This window comes from Rhinoderma darwinii, unplaced genomic scaffold, assembly GCF_050947455.1.
Source record: "Rhinoderma darwinii isolate aRhiDar2 unplaced genomic scaffold, aRhiDar2.hap1 Scaffold_70, whole genome shotgun sequence".
In the NCBI taxonomy this organism is placed as follows: Eukaryota; Metazoa; Chordata; class Amphibia; order Anura; family Rhinodermatidae; genus Rhinoderma; species Rhinoderma darwinii.
In genome coordinates this window covers 307,501-312,500 of record NW_027464260.1, presented here as the reverse complement: position 1 = coordinate 312,500, position 5,000 = coordinate 307,501, and the positions used below count along the sequence as shown (strand labels likewise).

At 53.6% G+C, this 5,000-nt stretch overlaps 1 protein-coding gene across 5 annotated transcripts in view; it reads right to left on the bottom strand.

The window, feature by feature from the left end:
* Window positions 1–5,000, bottom strand: part of LOC142728935 (uncharacterized) — a 500,634-nt gene that overhangs the window by 277,631 nt on the left and 218,003 nt on the right. The window lies entirely within an intron of this gene.

Here is a 5,000-nt window from a genome sequence, read left to right as displayed (position 1 = left end):
GTGAGCAGGTTGACCTGTCTTTCTGGTACGAGAAGTACGGACAGGCTGCCTTCCGAGAAAACCAAGGGAAGGGACCACCAGTGTTGTCTCTTCCGACAGGGGGACCCGGGGGTGTCCGCAGGAATGTGGCCCGTCTCCGGTGGGTCGGTAAGGAAGCTAGCCCCCCAAGATCTAGGGTTGTGGAGCTGCTCCTGGAGATGGGATTTAGGGCTAATGATATCTATGCCCTGATCCATCCCTACGGCACCTCGGTGTTCGATGTCAGCTTCATGACGGCAGAGGGGTTGGAATCCTTCTGGTCCCGTCATGAGCTGGCCGGGCATTGCCCCAGTGGCAGGGTTTCGCCGTTCAGGCCGTTTCAAGGCAGAGTGAGGTCATCAAGAGAGTGACCATCTTGACTAGTAATGAGTCACTCTCTTGCATGTATATAATGACCTGGGTGGAGAGGTATGGCGAGGTCAAAGGAATGCCCCAAAAAAATCGGGACGAACACGGGATTTGGTCTGGTGCCTGGACCTTTTCCGTGAAGTTAAAGGTCCAGGGGAACTCGGTGTCCCACATGCCCTCCTCTGCTTTCTTGGGGAGGGACAGGATCCTGGTCTTTTACCAGGGGCAGCCGAAGGTCTGTCATAAGTGCGGCAGCCCCACACACTTTAGCGCACAGTGTAAGGAGAGGAGGTGTGCGCTGTGTGGGGCTTTGGGCCATCTTGCCGCCACTTGTAAGGACATTAGGTGTAACCTGTGTGGTGACCTAGGTCACCCCTTTAGCCGCTGTCCGCGCTCCTTCGCCAACCTGGTCTTCAACCCGGTGGCGCCTAGCCTGGCCAGTGGCAGTGGTCGTGGTGATGGTGTCGCTGGGGAGGGGGCTGGGGAGGATGGAGAGGTGATAGGGTCGAGGAAGGTAAGGACCCTGCCTTCTTCTAAACTGAAGAGGCAGGAGTGCCGCCGACTTGAGAGGGAGCAGGGGGGGCCCCAAAGCCATGGGGTTCAGTCTGCCGTCCCTCAGGAGGCTGGTATGTCTGCGGAGGCCCTTGGGGACGGTGGGGTAGAGGAGGAGATCAGGAGACTGGTGAGGAGGAGAGGAGAAGCCCCCTCTAGTGGGTCCTCGTACTATGGAAGTTTGGACGAGGACGAAGTGAGGGGGCAAGACAAAAGAGAGGACACTGGTAGGAAGACCCTATGCAAAACCAGGGCTCCTAAATTAAAAACATCCAAGACCGGCCAGATCCCAAAGGAGGGCTTGACTGGCTCCCCCCTGATAGGGCTCTCCAACCGGTACCAAGCCCTTCGGGAGGACATCTCCTCCTCTTCGGAAGAAGAGGAGGGCGGAGGTGAGGTATCGGCGCGAAGGTCGGGTCCTTCGGGAGGTGCTGGACCCTCGAGCCAGGTAGTAGGCCAAATGCCTGGGGAGCGGGTTGTCACGGCACTAGTGGACAAAGGGGGGGGGTGGGGAAACGGGGGTGGTGACGGGTGATGGGAGTGTAAATATTGTTTGTAATGTTGTGGACTCACTCTCTCCTCTTTTGGTTCCAGAGGTGAAAGACTTGGCTAAGGATATGGATCTCTCGGGTGTAAGTCTCAAGAGAGGCAACGAAGATTCCCCGGACCCAGATAGCGACGGGCTAACTGGGGGAGGGAAGAAGCTAGCGGTCGAACTCGATCACTCTTGATGGCGGTACCTACTCCGTTGACCCTGGCGAGTATTAATGTCGCCAGCATTAGGTCAGATGCGGCCAGATTCACGGCCTTTGATTTTCTCGGCCGGGTTGAGGCCGATGTTTTATTTTTGCAGGAGACCAGGGTGCCAGACCTGGCATCAGTGCATAAGGCCAGAAGGGAGTGGAGGCACGGGCCATCTTACTGGTCTCTTGCGGCCGAGCCGTATAGCGGAGTGGCTGTCCTTTTCAGGACAACAGAGGTAAAATGCAGACGAGTGATCGAGGTAGAAATGGGGAGGTGTCTGGTCTTGGACGTCTTCATGAAGGGGCAAGAGCTTAGGCTCATAAACATCTACGGTCCGCAAACCAAGTGGGACCGCAAATGCCTCTTTATGAAGATCAAGCCTTTTCTTTTTACCAGCCGTCAGGTGGTCTTTGGAGGAGACTTCAACACAGTTGTGAGGCAGAAGGACCGGAGGGGCTCCAAAGACAGGCTGGGTTATGACAGCGTCGCTTTAAATAGCATAGTTAGTGAGGCTCGTCTGGAGGATGTCCACATCAGGCACACCCCGGACCACAGTGGTTACACATACCATAGGGGTAGTCAGATTAGATCTAGAATAGACAGGTTTTATTTGAAGGGGGAGGCTGTCTTCTCGCCACTTGTGGTTGAGGAGGTAGAATTCTCCGATCACTGTTTAATTGTTTTTTCTTTGAACGTTGCAGAGACCCATCGGATGGGAAGGGGCTTTTGGAGATTGAATTCGGCACTCCTGGAAGAAGCGGAAGTCAGACAGTCCTTCGAGGATTTTCTGCAGAGCCAGGTACCTCTTTTGGGCCTTTGTAACAGTAAGTCAGAGTGGTGGGAGATGCTCAAGAAACGTGCAGCAAAATTCTTCCGCCAGCTTTCCAACTTTAGGAGCCTGGCCGGACACTGTCTGTACCAGGACCTAAGAAGGAAACTCGAGCAGCTTGTCTCGACAGGAGGTAGCCGCAAGGATATCTCCTGTGTGAAGTCCTTGCTTAAGAGGTGTCAGTATGATAGGCACACGTCCTTGGTTTTTGAGAGGGACTTCGGGAGGTATCGCTCGCCCGACCCTTACAAAAACTGTAGGATGTCAGTGGATTGCAAATATGTGGCAGGACTGATTGATAGTACGGGATCCCTGAACAGGTCCAAATCAGGGATCCTGGAGGTGGTTAGATCTTTCTACTCACACCTCTTGAGTAGGAAGGAACTAGATCGAGACAAAATGTCGGCTTTCCTGGCTGAAACCATTCCGGAGCCAAGGATAAGCCCCTCTCTTGGCGTTTTGACAGAGGAAATCAAGGAAGAGGAAGTAAAGAGGGCGATTGAAGGGTTAGCTCTTAAGAAATCGCCGGGACCGGATGGCTTAACGTCCGAGTTCTATAAGACCTTTGGGGAAGCTTTGATTCCCCTCTTGACTGGGGTTTTTAATGAGTGCCTATCCTCGGGCGCTCTGCCAAAGTCAATGGGTAGGTCAGCCTTGATCCTGCTGTCAAAGGGTAAACATCCGTCCCGTATTGAGAACTGGCGTCCCATAGCGCTTCTCAATACGGACCGGAAGATTCTGGCAAAAGTACTGTTTAACAGGTTGGTCGAGTTTGCACCACAGCTCCTCTCGGAAGTCCAGCACTGCACTGTCCCAGGTCGAAGCACCTTTAGTGCTGTCCTGGGTGTCAGGGAGGCGGTGGAACAGGGCAGAGCTGGGCACTGGAAGGGGTACATGCTGTCTTTGGATCAGGCAAAAGCGTTTGACAGAGTTGATCATGAGTATCTCTGGTCCACCCTTTTGAGATACGGTCTGCCTGGGGGGTTTGTGAATTGGCTGAAAACATTGTACGCTGGGGCTGAGACTTTCCCACTGGTGAACGGTTGGGTTGGTCGTCCTTTCGTTGTGGACTCTGGTGTCCGTCAGGGTTGTCCTCTTAGCCCGCTGCTATACGTGTTCGCGATCGACCCCTTCCTTGTGAGGATTGATCGCGGGCCGTTGGTGGGTGTGAGGATGGACCTGGCGGTCGTGGAGTCTGCAGTAAGGACGATAGCGTATGCCGACGATGTCACTATCTTTGTCTCCTCGCAAGGGGAGGCGGAATGGGTGATGTCCGAGGTAGATCGCTACTCGGACGCGTCTGGGTCCAAGATCAATCTGGATAAGTGCGAAAGTCTCTGGTTGGGAGTGGGAGACCCAGATTTTTGTCTCCCAGACACCCTCCCTGTGCCCCAAGACACTGCAAAAGTTCTGGGCATAAATTTCGGCAGAGGTGACTATCCTACTCAAAATTGGGAAAGCAGACTGCAGATTGCCACCAAAAGGGTGAACCAGTGGAAAGGTTGGACTTTGACCTTCAGAGAAAGGATCAACTTGGGCAAAACATACCTGCTCCCATTGTTTATTTTTCTGGGCAGCATTTGTATCTTGCCAGAACCCTTCTGGACACGGGTCTACAGCCTGTTTTTCCAATTGTTATGGGGAAACAGGCTGAACCTAGTTAAGAGAGAGGTGACTTACCTAACAAGGAGACAAGGTGGGTTGGGTATGGTCAACCCGGTAGTGTTCCTAGTGAACACTTTTCTTAAATGTAATTTGGCAATCCTCTACAAAGAGAGGGCTCCTCTGTGGGTAGCTTCTTGCAAGGTGTGGTTTCAGCCTTTCTTCCAGGAATGGGAGAACGGAGGGCGAGTGATGGATCTTCGATCGCAGCGGGGGCATCTCCCGGCTTACGTTGCCCCGGTTCTGAAGGTTGTCCGTCGATGGTGTCTGGGGAAGGATGAGGTGATCACGCTGCCGAGGAAACTCCTCGACATTAGGGTGATCGCCTCCTATTTCCAGGCATCCTTGGCCCTCAAGGACTGCCCAGGTAGGGATCTGAGGGAGGGACTGACGCTTTTGAATTCAAACAGGATCCCCCAGAAGTATTGGGACTTGACCTGGCGCTGCTTCCATGGTAAGTTATATGTGAGGGGAAACTTGAAGTACAGGAACTCTGATGAAAGGGATTGTCCCCGGGAGGAGTGCGGCGACACGCTGGAAAGCATGGAGCACTTCCTGCTTCAGTGTCCTCTCAATATAGAGGTATACAACCAGGTGGGGATCTCCATCGGGTGGCCAGAGATGGAGAGCCTCTCCTATGCCGAGTGGGCCTATGGGGCGTACAGAGAAGTTGGTGACAGGGACCGATGCACTTTATTTCTAGTTAGTGCAGTGGTCAGGTTCTACACGTGGAACGCGCGGTGTCTAGTTTCGACGGGAAGAAAGACCCTCCAAAGGGAAGAGGTATGTAGTAACATCCTTGGTGACCTGGTGAAGGTGCGCTCTT